This window comes from Gymnoscopelus braueri (genome assembly GCF_963280865.1).
Source record: "Gymnoscopelus braueri genome assembly, chromosome: 1".
In the NCBI taxonomy this organism is placed as follows: domain Eukaryota; kingdom Metazoa; phylum Chordata; class Actinopteri; order Myctophiformes; family Myctophidae; genus Gymnoscopelus; species Gymnoscopelus braueri.
The window spans coordinates 37,626,655-37,641,024 of NC_137603.1; the positions used below are offsets into that span (position 1 = coordinate 37,626,655).

The 14,370-nt window shown below is 46.2% G+C and overlaps 1 protein-coding gene across 4 annotated transcripts in view; it reads right to left on the reverse strand.

Moving 5' to 3' along the window:
- neo1a (neogenin 1a) overlaps positions 1–14,370 on the reverse strand; it is a 184,619-nt gene that overhangs the window by 52,443 nt on the left and 117,806 nt on the right. The window lies entirely within an intron of this gene.

Below are 14,370 nucleotides of genomic sequence, written 5' to 3' on the forward strand. Positions count from 1 at the left end.
TGTGTCTCTGTGGGTATATAAGCAGAGCCATGAACTGTTCACTCTGAATATTAGGGTTCAGATACAGTTTTTGTCCCCAATCCATAAGAATCTTGAACTCAAAATAGTCACATGGACTGTGACTTCTAGACACCATCCCAAGATGGGGGCTGCCATAGCTGAATTGATAGAGAGCACACCTTGGAAGCAGGAAGTCCTAGGTTCGAGCCCCGGCAATGTGTCAAGGTGTCCCTGAGCAAAACACTTAACCCCTTACTGCTCCCCCGGCGCTCAAGTCTGACGACTTGGGCAGCAATCACTTAGGTAAAGCCTTTAGGCTACAACATTGTAACATAATATTTGTCCTAGTGAGGATAACCTGCTACGCTACTTTTCAATGTGTTCACTGTCCAAAGATTCGTCTTCATACAGCCCGTCACCCTGGTTGCACCATAGTGATGTAATGACAATCCCTTATCATAACCCTGCCACCCATTGCCCCATGACTTTTCATACTCATGTAAAACCCCAAAATATTCTCATCACATACCCCAGAAAGAGAAAGGTAGACAATTAATGTGTATGAGAGGGATTTGCACACAACTGTGCGCACCTTTCTAGTTTATAAAATATCATAATATTAAAAGAGTGTAATAGTACACATTATGGTAAATGCTCATCACATGTCATCTGAACCCAAACAGTTATATTGACATTTCTTAAATTAAGTTATTGTAAATAAAATATAATTAATTTACTTGGTGTTGTCTATTGATTATTCAATTAATTGATTCACCCCAGTGTGTGTGTATGTAATATCTGTATGTATGTATTCGTCCGCACGCACGTATGGAAGGTATGTGATTGTGTGTGCAGTCTTCAGTGTACAGGTGTGTTTCAGCTTCCAAGTGCTCTCTGATAAACAGTGCGTCACTAACCACCATAGTTAAACATTTGTACCACCAGCATGTTGAGCATTACCACTGACCTCTGGGCGTGGCGATAGCTTCCTATTAGCATCCAATTCACATTGGCTAATTGGATGTTGATAATGATAGAGGATAATGTCCTATTTATTTATCCTGCAGATTAGGGAGATAGTAGCTTCAAGTCCACTACTTGGCAGGATAATTGGTTATGGTTAATTTACTTCAAGATCAACCGTTACTTTGCAGATTAGTCTTTATCCATAATGACTTCCTTATAACCAGCCTACCTGGGAGACAGACTCCTATCTTGGATATTGTTGTGTCTATTCATCTAGGTTTTGAACTCAATTTCTCAATGCTAAATGTGTAATGCTAATGCAGCAGAGCTATTAAAACAGTAAACATGCCAAATGTCACGTGTTTGCTAATGACATTCTACAAATGTTTCCCCTGTGGACCATCGTATGGAACACTGATGGAGGCAGTGATGGAAATGAATACAGTAAAACATCTGGAGTGAGTGGTCATTACCAGGCCAACTGTGTGTGTGTGTGTGTGTGGGTGTGTGTGTGTGTGTGTGTGTGTGTGTGTGTGTGTGTGTGTGTGTGTGTGTGTGTGTGTGTGTGTGTGTGTGTGTGTGTGTGTGTGTGTGTGTCTGTGTGTCTGTGTGTCTCTATCTATATTTGCAGGCAGGCATATTCCCTGCTGAGGGATTTCTGACTGAGTGGTGAATAATGTGGCTCACAGTATGGGGTCTGGATATTTCCTTCTAGTGGCTTTGCAACCAAGTGAAACCCTTGGTGTGTCAGCGAGAGGGCGCAAGGAAGAGAGAGCAAAAATCAATGTGTGCGTGTGTGTGTGTGTGTGCGTGTGGTAGTAAAAATCAATGTATGTGTGTGTGTGGGGGGGGGGGATAGGGGGTAGTAAAAATCAATGTGTGTGTGTGTGTGTGTGTGTGTGTGTGTGTGTGTGTGTACACACACGTGTACAGTTGTGCAATGGGAAGATGAAGGACAGTGAATGCATTTCTGTCTGGGTATGTGCCTTCTGACATTCTGACTGACACTATGCTATTCATATTTCTGTCTGGATTCTTCTACTTTCCTTGGTGGGTGTGTGTGTGTGGGTGTGGGTGTGGGTGTGTGTGTGTGTGTGTGTGTGTGTGTGTGTGTGTGTGTGTGTGTGTGTGTGTGTGTGTTCAGTATTCACTGTACTGTACATTTTATACAGTATTTCCTGACTGACTGTATATATTTTCACTCATTCAGAGATCCAGTCTAGAGATCTAGTGCCAGCAGCTCAGTATTTTATCGGTATAATTTTTTTTAATTATCTATCTTTGTTTTGTTCTTTACACGTATCTGTACATCTTGTGTGTTTCATCTCACTGCTGTTGCTGGTATGACATCTGAATTTCCCTCCAGGGATCTTATCTTAAATCAGTCTCTATCATGTTCCATCTCTTCCTGAACTCCTTCCTTATTCTGCTTTATCTGTGGCGTCCCTCCATCTCTGCAGTATAACATCTCACATCTGTCACCTCACCTCTGTGTCGAACTCAGCCCGCCGTCGCTCTGTCTTTCCCTGATGACACGCACCATTTCCTCTAAATGGAGTTCAGACATTTGGAACCTATTTGACTGGGCAATGAGCACAAACGCCTAAATATACCAATAAAGCTTCAGGGGGCCCAGAAGCCGTCAGGACTGAAGAGGGGTGATCTGAGTGTGTGAGAGAGTGTGAGTGTGTGTGAGTGTGAGTGTGAGTGTGAGTGTGAGAGTGTGTGTGTGTGTGTGAGATCAAACTAACTACATGGCTGCTTCCAGCTGAATTTGTGAAAAGTCAAATGCTAGGTGCACGCGCGCAACTATACTGTACACATCTTGACCCTTAGGTTGAACTGAATATAAGAGAAAACTAAGATTTTGAAACTTCAGCCAGTTTGTCAATAAACAAAAAGGTCAACACCTCTTTTAACTGGACAAAGCCCAGAAAATCATATTACAGCACTGGTCTACCAAGGCATACTAGAACTGTTAAACATGAGGCAAAGCATCCGAATTGAAAAAGACCTGTTACTATTTTGACAGTTTGACCAGAGTCCCATTAGCTTTACGGAGCCAAACAAAAGCCAGCGGGCACCCGGGGTTTACTCTGAGGGCAACACTCTAATTACCAATACTGCTCTTCCCAAGATAACGGCTTTATTCTTAATCCCCATCAAAACCAACAGCTTCCGCAGTAAAGCATTTAAGATGCTTGATGCTCGTTTCCCAGTTGTAGAACAGACTACAGACAACAGCGCTTTGTCCAGTTGAAGACAGAAGTGATAGAAAGGGTAGTCATGTTTGTGTCAAGTCAAGATCTTGTTGTCTAGTCTGCCACAAGGCAAGCCTTGTCTGAGAATGATATTTAAAGGATTTTTGCAGCTTTAAAAAGGCACAGTTTGCAGTATCAAAGTCTTTCACTGAGGCTGGCTGATGTTTCTGTGGCATTCACATCCTAAGTTATTTGTACAGAGCCACAGACGGGTATCTGTTGCATCTTGAGGTAATGAGAACCTCCAGCAAAAAAGGTCTTTGATCACAAAACACAGATGTGAATGAGTTAAATCGCAAGTTAAGCATGCTCTTTGTAAAAAACATATTGTGCTTCTATGTGTTGTCCATTGTATCCTCACACAATATGTTGTCCAGTGTCTCTCACCGATCTAATAAATCAAGCCTTTTTTCCATCACATAAAACATTAATTAGAAGTCTACTGAAGCTAAGTGGTGAAAAGCAAACACACAGCGTATAAGATGGTGCTATTTTTTTCAGCATTTTAAACTATATTTCCTACATAGGAGAGAGTAGAGGGAGAGGTAAGGAAGCAAGGGGAGAGAGGAGAGACATGCGAGAAAACACCGGGCGTCAGATTCCAACTTGGGTCCTTGGAGTTCACAAAGAACAAATTGTCTGTGCACTAACTGGCTGAGCCACTATCCACATTCCACGCACACACATGGCAACTTTAATAATTAATATGGTAACGTGTTGGAAACAGCCATGCTATCAGTGTCAGCTATCATAATAAGGGCCACTAGGTATCTATTTGTGCAAAGCTGAGCAGCCTCTGGAAGCAAATTACAGCCAGAGGTAAACATAATTAAGGTTATATGACCTTCCTTGTCGATAGTGCCGTGTTCATTCCCTTGAAAATAAACCCAGTACTGTTATTTTCATGAAGGTATGGCTAAAGGTAATTAATGATTCATTGATGTGATGTTGAAATGCACACACACACACACACACACACACACACACACACACACACACACACACACACACACACACTACTAGGCCTACTACTATTATGGTCATAATGGTGAATTGTCTCAATCAGAGCCTGGAACACTGCGTTGTACACCTGTTAATCTTATGTTGCATTTTATTTTGTATATTATTATGTATTTTCATGTTTTTATATTGTACAGTGTAGCGATCAGCTATCGTGAACGATCGAGATAATCGCTTGGCTTCGTCATAGTTTTTCACGACGAGCCGGTGGGCGAGTCGGAGCTGTTGCTGGACGGACAGGAGCCAGATGTGGAGGAAGTGACGTCGGACGCCGGTTTGACAGGACTGTCAGAGAGCGAACGCTAAGTCGGAAACTTTCATGGACTGTGGCTTGGCCGTGTATTGAAAACAGACTATTATATTCTAATTTTGTAGACAGGACTTGTACTATAGAGGAGGGCAGTGCGAAAGCTGTTTATGGCTACGGCCAGGGGATTGGAGGGGGGGGCAAAAGCTGGAAGCAAACGAGTTGCTCCAGAAGACGGAGAGTTAACTGGAGGGAAAATGAGGAAAACTGAGAGCGCCGAGTTTAAAGTTATGTACAAACTAAAGGAGCAACAAGGAAAAGGGGGGTTTAGAGCAGTCAATCCGCTGAAAATTGCGGAATCACTAAAAGGAGTTGGTGAAGTGGAGGCAAGAATCCTAGCTAATGGAATGCTTATGGTGATATGTAAGAGTGCAGAAACAAAAAAGAAAGCCGATGCGGTTAAAAAGATAGCTGGGCAAAGCGTGGAAGTGTCTATCTCAAACAGAGTGGAGGGAGCTAAAGGAGTTATTTATGGTGTTTGTGCTGACATAACTGAGGAAGAAATGAAGGAGCAAATAAGGGGAGGAGAAGTGAAAGAAGTGAGGAGATTCAAAGCACGGAATGGTGGTAATCCAGACGCTCCAGTACTGATAACTTTTGAAGGTGATAGTCTGCCGCTCAGAGTGTTTTTTGGATGCTTGTCATTTCAAGTGAAAAAATATGAGAGGCCACCGCTTAGATGCTTTCAATGTCAAAGATTTGGGCATGTTGCTGCGGCATGCCGCGGCAGTAAAAGATGTACAAAATGTGGGGGGGATCATGATCTGTTGGAATGCGACGTGACTGAGTCAAAGTGTTGCAATTGTGGGGGCTCTCATATGGCATCTTTCCGGGGATGCCATCACGCTGAAAAGGCAAAGCAGGTCCAGGAGGTTAAAGAGCAGCATAAGATTACGTATGCGGAGGCTCTAAAGAAAATAGACGGAAGAAGAGACAGTGGTTCCGTGTACGTTAGTTCTCACTCGCAGGTGGCCTCAGTAGCCCCACGTTCCCCACGCCCTCCTCCTGTGCCAGCTGATTCAATTGTGGTGAAAAAAGAAAGTTTATTGGCATTCATGGTTGATGTGATGTACGTTGCTACTATTAACAGGGATAAGATCCAAATGAAAAACAAGTCTGACATAATGAAGGTGGTGGCTGAGGCAGCAGAAAGGTTCTTGGGAATGGGAGCCTGTGACCCAGTAGAGTTGCATGCGTACATGGCACGCAACAAAGAAAAAAACCCTAAGCACCAGGAGAAAGAGGTAGAGGAAATTGAGGTTGATCAATCGGAGAACGATGATGATTAAGTTAATTATCATGTTTTGTTTGTTGCAATGGAATGCAAGGAGCTTAATTGCAAATGGACAAGAACTCAAGAAATTTGTTGATATTGGTGAGGACAAGCCTGCCCTGATATGTGTGCAAGAGACATGGTTAAAGCCATGCCTAGACTTTGTAATACCAGAGTATGACTGTATACGAGAAGATCGTAAAGAAGGGACAGGAGGGGGGTGTGCAATATTTGTTAGGGCAGGGGTGCAATACCAACGGGTGGCACTTACAACCACTATGGAGTGTATGGCAGTAAGGGTGTGGGGGGAGCAAGGTAGGATGAATGTTGTTAATTTATATAACCCGTGTATCCAGCTTAATGTGGATGAGTTAGAAAAAGTTGTAGATGAGGTGGGGACGCCAGTGTTATGGGTGGGGGATTTTAATGCGCATAACCCACTGTGGGGGAGCAAAGACAGGGATAAGAATGGGGAAGTGGTAGAGGAACTAATGGATAGGTGTGGGTTGGTGTGTATGAATGATGGGAGGCCAACTAGGTTTGATATTAGAACAGGGAGGGTATCATGCATTGATTTAACCATAGCATCTCCAGAGTTAGCAGGGAAAGGGGAGTGGGAAACCATTGAAGAGAACACAATAGGGAGTGATCACTTTCCGATAGTGGTGGGATTTGGCCAGGCCTTATTAGTGGAGGAAGATAAGAGGCCAAGGCCACTAAATTATAACAAAGCTAAATGGGAGGAATTTGCTGAGGGGTGTAGAGAGGGACTGGACAGTGTTAAAGGGGAAGGCACAATAGAAGAGTGGAATAATAGTCTGTGTGAGATGATAAGGGATAATGTGAACCAATGCATTCCTAGGAAAAAAGCGGTAAAACGTAAGAGTGTACCATGGTGGAATAAAGGGTGTGATGAGGCAGTGAGGGAAAGAAATAGAGCATTTAAGGTGCTAAGAAAGTATCCAGGACAGGAAAATGCTATAGAGTACAAGCGGTTGAGAGCAGTGGCCAGGAGAGTCATAAAAAACTCTAAGAGAGAGTGTTGGAGGGGATTCTGTGGAAGGCTGGGGGAGGACACATCAGTAGGGGAGGTGTGGGCAGTGATCCGGCGAATGGCGGGGGTGGTTAAGGGAAGAAGCGTCCCTGTGCTAGAAGAAGGAGGAGAGATGGCTACAAGTGATATGCAAAAAGCCAGTATGTGTGTGAAAAAGTTTCAGGAAGTACATAGTGGGGTGAATATTGGGGAGGAGGGTATAAGGATGAGGAACGAGGTAATAAGAGAGCAAATGTACAAACTTGAGGTGAACCAGGATAACACTGACCCTAGTAATATTTACTTTACATTGGATGAGTTACGCAGAGCAATACAAAGAGGGGGTAAAACAGCCCCAGGGAAAGATGGCCTAGGGTATGAGGTGTATAAAAAATTGGATGATGTAGTATTGGAAGAGATACTAGCACTCATAAATTCAGTGTGGGAGGAAGGCGTTATCCCGGAGGCATGGAGACATGCTGTTGTCATCCCCATCCTAAAACCAGGAAAGGAAGCCACAAAGCCAGGGTCATATAGGCCAATAGCACTCACGGCTGTGCTATGTAAAATTATGGAGAGGATGGTGACAGACCGCCTGACATATAAATTAGAGAAGCAGGGTTGGTTCACGCCAATTCAGAGTGGGTTTAGAATAGGGAGGGGTACTATGGATTCTGTGCTGGCACTAGACCTGGACATAAAAAAAGCTAAGGCCAACAAGGAAGGAGTGGTAGCCGTTTTTCTGGACATTGAGAAAGCTTATGACATGCTGTGGAAAGAGGGGTTGGGGGTTAAGCTGTATAATGCTGGAGTGCGAGGGCGGATGCTAAATTGGATCAGGGCGTTCCTGCAAAACAGGACCATACAGGTCAGAGTTGGGGGAGCATTCTCGGAAATAGTGGGGATAGATAATGGTACCCCGCAGGGGAGTGTTATTAGCCCAGTGCTATTTAACGTAATGATCAATGATATGTTCCAGGAGGTGGGGGCAGGGTTTGGGCTGTCATTATTCGCTGACGATGGGGCAATTTGGAAGAGAGGGGGGAATATTAAGTTTTTAACAGGGAAAATACAAGGGGCACTGGACAAAGTGGTAGACTGGGCTGAGAAGTGGGGGTTTAAAATATCAGTGGAAAAGTCCAAGTTTGTGGTATTCACTAACAAAAGAAAGACGGGAAACCTGGGGCTCTCTATGTATGGCAAGCCACTAGAGAGAGTGAAGGAGTTCAAATTCTTGGGAGTGGTTTTTGAAGAGAGAGTAACGTGGAGAAAGCACATAGAGAAAACCGTGAGGAAATGTGAAAAGATAATAAATGTGTTGCGATGTCTTGCTGGGAGAGAGTGGGGAGCAGATAGAGATACACAGTTAATGATTTACAGAGCCATGATCCGCTCAGCCATAGACTATGGGTGCCTGGCATATGGGGCTGCAGCTAAAACTAACCTGGCGAAACTAGATAGAGTGCAGGCAAAGGCACTGAGAGTGTGCAGCGGGGCTTTTTGCTCAACGCCAATCCCAGCCTTGCTGGTGGAGATGGGAGAGACGCCACTTGAGTTAAGAAGAAAGAAGCTAGCCTTGCACTATATAGCCAAACTAAATGGGCATGAAAAAGTCCACCCAGGAAGGCAGTTGCTGAAGGAGTGCTGGGAATGGGGAGGTGGGGAAAGCGGGAGCTTTGTGTACAAAACAAGAGTGGAGGAGGAGGAGCTGGGATTGAGTGGGGTGCGGGGGGGTACTGTGGTGGTGTGGCCTGCAGTTCCTCCATGGCTGCTACCAAACGTGGAGGTGGACCTAATGATAGCTGAGAGAATGAAGGAGAAGGGGAGAGGAGAACCAGAGGATTTGGTGCAGGAGAGGATGCGGGAGAAGTGGGAAGGCCACCTACAAGTGTACACAGATGGGTCCATGGACCCTAATAGTAAAAGGGTGGGGTTCGCAGTACACATTCCCTCCCTGCGGATCACCCAGAGCAGAAGGCTGTCAAATGGGGGGTCAGTTTTTACAGCTGAAGTAGTGGCCCTAGTATGGGCGGTAAATTGGGTAGAAGAGGTGAGGCCGCAGCATGTGATCATATGCTCGGACTCGGCGGCGGCACTGATGGCTCTGCAGGGGGGGAGGTCACGGGTTAGGCCGGATCTTATCTGCGAACTGCACTCTATAGAGCAGAACGGGCTGGAAGCAGAGTGGGGTTCATGTGGGTGCCAGCACATGTGGGGGTGGAGGGAAACGAGGCTGCTGATTTGGCAGCCAAAGAGGCCCTGAGGAGGGAGGAGGTGGATGTGGGCATAGCCTTGGGGGTCTCAGAGTACCGCAGTAGGATAAAGGAGGAGATAACCAGGAGGTGGCAGAAGGAATGGGAGGGGGAAGAAAGGGGAAGGTTCTACTATAACATACAAAATAGTGTTAGGGGAGGGAACGGCACTCTGGGGAACAATAGAAGGGAACAGGTCATAATGACAAGGTTGAGGCTTGGACACTGTGGGCTAGCAGGCGGACTGGCTCGAATTGGTAAACATGAAGATGGACTGTGTGAATGTGGAACTGAGGAAACTGTACAGCATGTATTTATGGAATGTGCCAAATATGAACTGGAGAGGAGTGTGCTGTTCACTGCAGTACTTGATACAGGGATGGCGTGCATATCACTGAGGAATATATTGAAACCAGAGGAAAAACAAAGTGCAGTGGTGAAAGCGGTTATGGAGTTCCTTGTGGACACAGGCATGCACCATAAGGTGTAGGGCCACAGCTTAAAAAATGAGCAGTACCTAACACGAACAGTGTGAGGCAGCAATACGCCGACGGGCGTCTAGACTGCCGGAAACCCAAAAGAAGAAGAAGAAGAAGAAGATCAGCTATCGCACACACACCCCCATGCACACACCACTACGGTTATCCACGCCCACGAGCCATGTATAGACGGTAACGTGCAGTTTCCGTCACACCCCCCCCCACGTTACTCACGTTTTATGAATGGACTAGCCAAGATGGCGTCCCCCGTGTCAGTCACTGTGTGATAGTGAAGCAGAGCAGACGTCCCTGGAAACCACCCGCGACCGCGTTAAAAAGTCCGCGTTGTCCGTTGTGCAAACTACAAAACGTCCGGATCCTTGTGGAGGACGCAAACCCCAAGCTGTTAACCCTTGGGAGTTTCCGTGCCGTGCCGTGCCGTGCAGTTTGTTTGTTTACCAGCAGCGGAGCAGCCAGCTGGGCTGACTGGAAAAAACGGAGTGGATTCCTGGATCTGCCCCTCTCCCACACACACACACACACGGTACACTGGTTGCCCTATTTTCGTTTGTTCACCACGGTAAAGGCCGTGGGGCATTTTCTTTTGTTCTTTTATTTTGTTTTGGTTAACCAAAGGTTTTCATACATTTGTAAATTACCTGTTTTGAAGGAACAGTGGATGGGGAATATTGACTGTCTATATTGAACTGACACTAAAACTGTGTGGTCTTAGGCAAACTGTGGACTGGATTTCGGGTGTGGGCTGGAGTTTATAATACAAAGTCAAAACTGAGTTATTTTGTGTCTGTGTGTTTCATTCTATTGTGTGTTTCATTCTATTGTTTATTGAGTTAAAGGTGTTCTTTTGGGTCTAATCCATCCCTGGTTATAGGTTTTAAGGTTCATTTGGTTCAAGTGTGCACTTAAATCCTGTGTAAGGTTGGTTTTTTTTAAAAGCGTTTTTTGTCCAAGCTGGACTAAATTCGTGTTAGGCTTGACCTAACTGGCACCCCAAACCCCAAACAAAGCTAAACCGTTACATAAAAAATGGCACCCCAGGTGGGACTCAATGGAACAGCTAATTAATTTGAATAAGTTTTGAATCAACTTGTTCAGTGTTTGAAATATATATATATTTTTCCCCTCTCACTAATGGCGGAAATACTGGAGGTGACAGTGGTACCTCCTGTGGTAGTGGCACAGGCTGTCACTGAACCACCTGGTGAGGCAGAGGCCACCTGGTCAGGCATAGTACCTGGTCTGGCAGAGGCCACCTGGTCAGGCATAGTACCTGGTCTGGCAGCGACTGATGTGGAGTGCCTACTCTCAGGTGGGCAGGTTGTGAATGACCTAGTGGACTTATTCATGCCTGGTGGAAGTAGCCCAACAAGGATTTTGGGAAGGACTACAGGGACAACGGTTCATTCTCTCATAGACATGGAACTTGAGGAGGAACCGGACTTGAATTCCACCAGGCCTCAAAGCAATGTGGATCCGCTGTCTATGCAGGAGGAAATTTTGGAACTCGGAAGAGCTCAACAAGAGCTGCGAACTCTTCTTCTACATAAACTGGAAACAATCAGTAGGCAGCAAGTGCAACATTCTGAATATGTGGTGGAAAAATTAACACACCTGCAGGAAACTCGGACAAAGGAAGCAATCAACACTCTGGGAAAACAAATGGACTACGTGAAAGCTCAGCTCACGGGTACCTTGACATGGCGTTTACAACAACACCACACAGACATGCTCAAGGATATGCATTCTGCCGTTTCTCCCCTTGCCATATCTGTGAGCCGCCTCCAAACCGAGGTTTTCCAAACTTCAAAGCAGCTGGACTCGCTTGCTACCAGTGTAGCCACTTCCATCGAGCCTTCTTTTCACTTGAGCTCTCTTGTGACTCCTCCTACGCAGGCCGCAGCTGGACCACCGACGTCTACCATGCACCCGGGTGCTGTCCATAAGGTCTTTGCCCCGGTTCCTCTCTCTCATACTGTCCTTCCATCTCATACAAACCCTCCATCTCAAACCACTCTCCCCCAGAGCTCATCTTTATCGGGTGAACGACGGAGACAGCCCATTAAGTTTGATTTTCCCACCTTTGGCAAGAGCGAGGATAACCCCGATCCTCTCTTGTTTGTGGAGAAATGCCTAGACTTCATGACCCTAAATCCCCTGACGAATGAGGAACTACTGGCCACCCTAAGAAATGTATTGCACGGCACAGCCCGTGACTGGTGGGATGTGGCCAGACTGAATGTCAATACATGGGAGGAGTTTGAGACCGGGTTCATAACAGCTTTCCTATCGGAGGATTATTCAGAGGAACTGGCGGACAGAGTGCGGAATCGTGTCCAAGGGGACAAGGAAAATGCACGAGACTTTGTTTACAGTTTTCACTCTTTGTGCCGTAGGTGGAGGCCTGACATTGACGATGGGGACGTAATCAAACTAATCCTGAAAAATATTAATCCTTGGCTTGCTAGCCAGCTACGAGGAAGAGTCACCACTGTGGAGGCCCTGGTGAGACTGGGCCAACAGTTTGAAAAGGATCGGGAGAGCCAGCAGCAATATAGGCACAAGCAAAAGGGCCCAGGCAAGCAAACGCATAGGCCAGACCCTTCCCCACAAAGTGAGGCTCCTTCTAAGGAACCCCCGGTGTACTGTTGGAAATGCAAACAGGTTGGCCATTCCCCTTCTAACTGTTACAAACAATCTAACCCAAACACTTCCCACCCTCCCCATGTACCTGGTCCCGGTAACTCTCAAAACTCCCAAAACCTTGCTCCACAGCGTTCGACTCTAGGAACTCTAACCCAGACAGAGCCTAACCACAACGCCATACACACCCATCCCTACCTACCTTCAGCTGCTCCCACTTATTCCTCGGGAATCCCGCAGCAGTTGGTGTTGCCTTTATCGATAGGTTCATGGACAGGAAAAGCGATTCTAGATACCGGCGCTTCTTACACCCTGTTGAACGAACAGTTGTGGAAGGAAGTTAAGACCCCACAGAATCACCTGAAACCATGGAGAGGAGGACCACTGTATCTGGCGGACGGGGCAGCTAAGCAACCTTTGGGATGGAGTGAGGTGTATGTTCGCCTGTCTGGCCAAACTTACATGATACCTTGCGTTATCTTATCTGTTGAGACCCTGGCCTTCCCTATTGTTCTGGGACTGGATTTCATGTTTTGCAGTGGAATCCAGATAAATGTGGCCCACAAGCAGTATTGGTTCCAGTCAAACCCGAGCAAAAAGTTCAGTTTCCTGCAGCAAGGGGTTAAACTGCCAGAGAATCATTCTACACTTGCTTTCTTCTCTGCAGTTGCGCCCTCATCCCTGTCTCCTTTGACTACATCTGAGGATCTCTTAATAGAGGCGGTGAAACAATCTCAGATGGAGACCAGTGAACAGGACCAGCTGTACCAACTGCTCTATGCTAATCAAGATGTCTGTACCACTCGACTGGGACGTACTACTGTTCTAAAACACAAAATCCATCTCACTCATGATATGCCTCTGAAACAGAAACCCTACCGACTTTCCCCTACCAAACAAGCCGTAGTCCGGGAGCTGATTGATGAGATGCTTGAAAACGACATCATAGAGCCTTCCTCTTCACCTTATGCTGCCCCTGTGGTAATTATTCCCAGGAAGATCGGAAAGCCCAGATTCTGTGTTGACTATCGCAAACTTAACACCATCACACTTGCTGATGCCTACCCTATTCCAACCATCCAAGAAATTCTGGAGTCCTTGGCCGGAGCAACCATCTTTTCCACTATAGATCTGAATAGTGGATATTGGCAAGTAGAGATGGATGAGGATAGTCAGCTTAAGACTGCTTTTGTGTGTGCGCAAGGCTTATTCCACTTTAAGGTTATGCCTTTTGGCTTGAAAAATGCCCCAGCCACATTCCAACGCCTAATGGAAACCACCTTGGAAACTCTTAAAGGGAAGATCTGCTTTGTTTATCTCGATGACATTATCATCTACTCCACCAACAAACAGCAGCACCTTGAGGACATTCAGGCAGTTCTTGACCACCTAAAAGCAGCTGGACTGACAGTCAATATGAAAAAGAGTCACTTCGGCCGAACTTCCTTGAAATTTCTTGGGCACATTGTGTCCGCAGAGGGAATTCGAGCTGACCCTGACAAAACCGTGGCCGTACAAAGTTATCCAGTACCCACCAACTTGAAATCCGTTCAGCGATTTCTAGGAATGTCGGGATGGTATCACCGCTATGTACCCAACTTCTCTCAGATCGCTGAGCCTCTTAACGCACTAAAACGAAAAGGAGCCAAGTTTAAATGGACCCCAGAGTGTCAATCGGCATTTGATGAGCTCAAAGGACTGCTTGTCACACCTCCGATTCTGGGCCACCCCAATTTCGACTATCCTTTCGTGGTGTACACGGACGCAAGTGAGGTGGGTCTAGGTGCAATTCTTGTACAGCAAACCGGGCTTGGCAGAGAGGAAGTGTTGGCGTTCGCCAGCAGGTCGCTGAATGCCGCAGAGCGTAATTACTCTACTACCGAGCAAGAATGCCTTGCTGTGGTCTGGGCTTTGGAAAAATGGCGCTATTATCTTGAGGGGAGATACTTCACTGTGGTAACCGACCACGCCTCCCTAGTCTGGGTCTTCCAGACCAGTAAGCCTAGTTCCAGACTCATCCGGTGGGCCCTAAGGCTGCAGGAGTTCATGTTCGCAGTGGAGTATCGAAAAGGGAAGTACAATTCTGTCCCGGATGCCCTCTCTCGAGCTCCTGTGGAT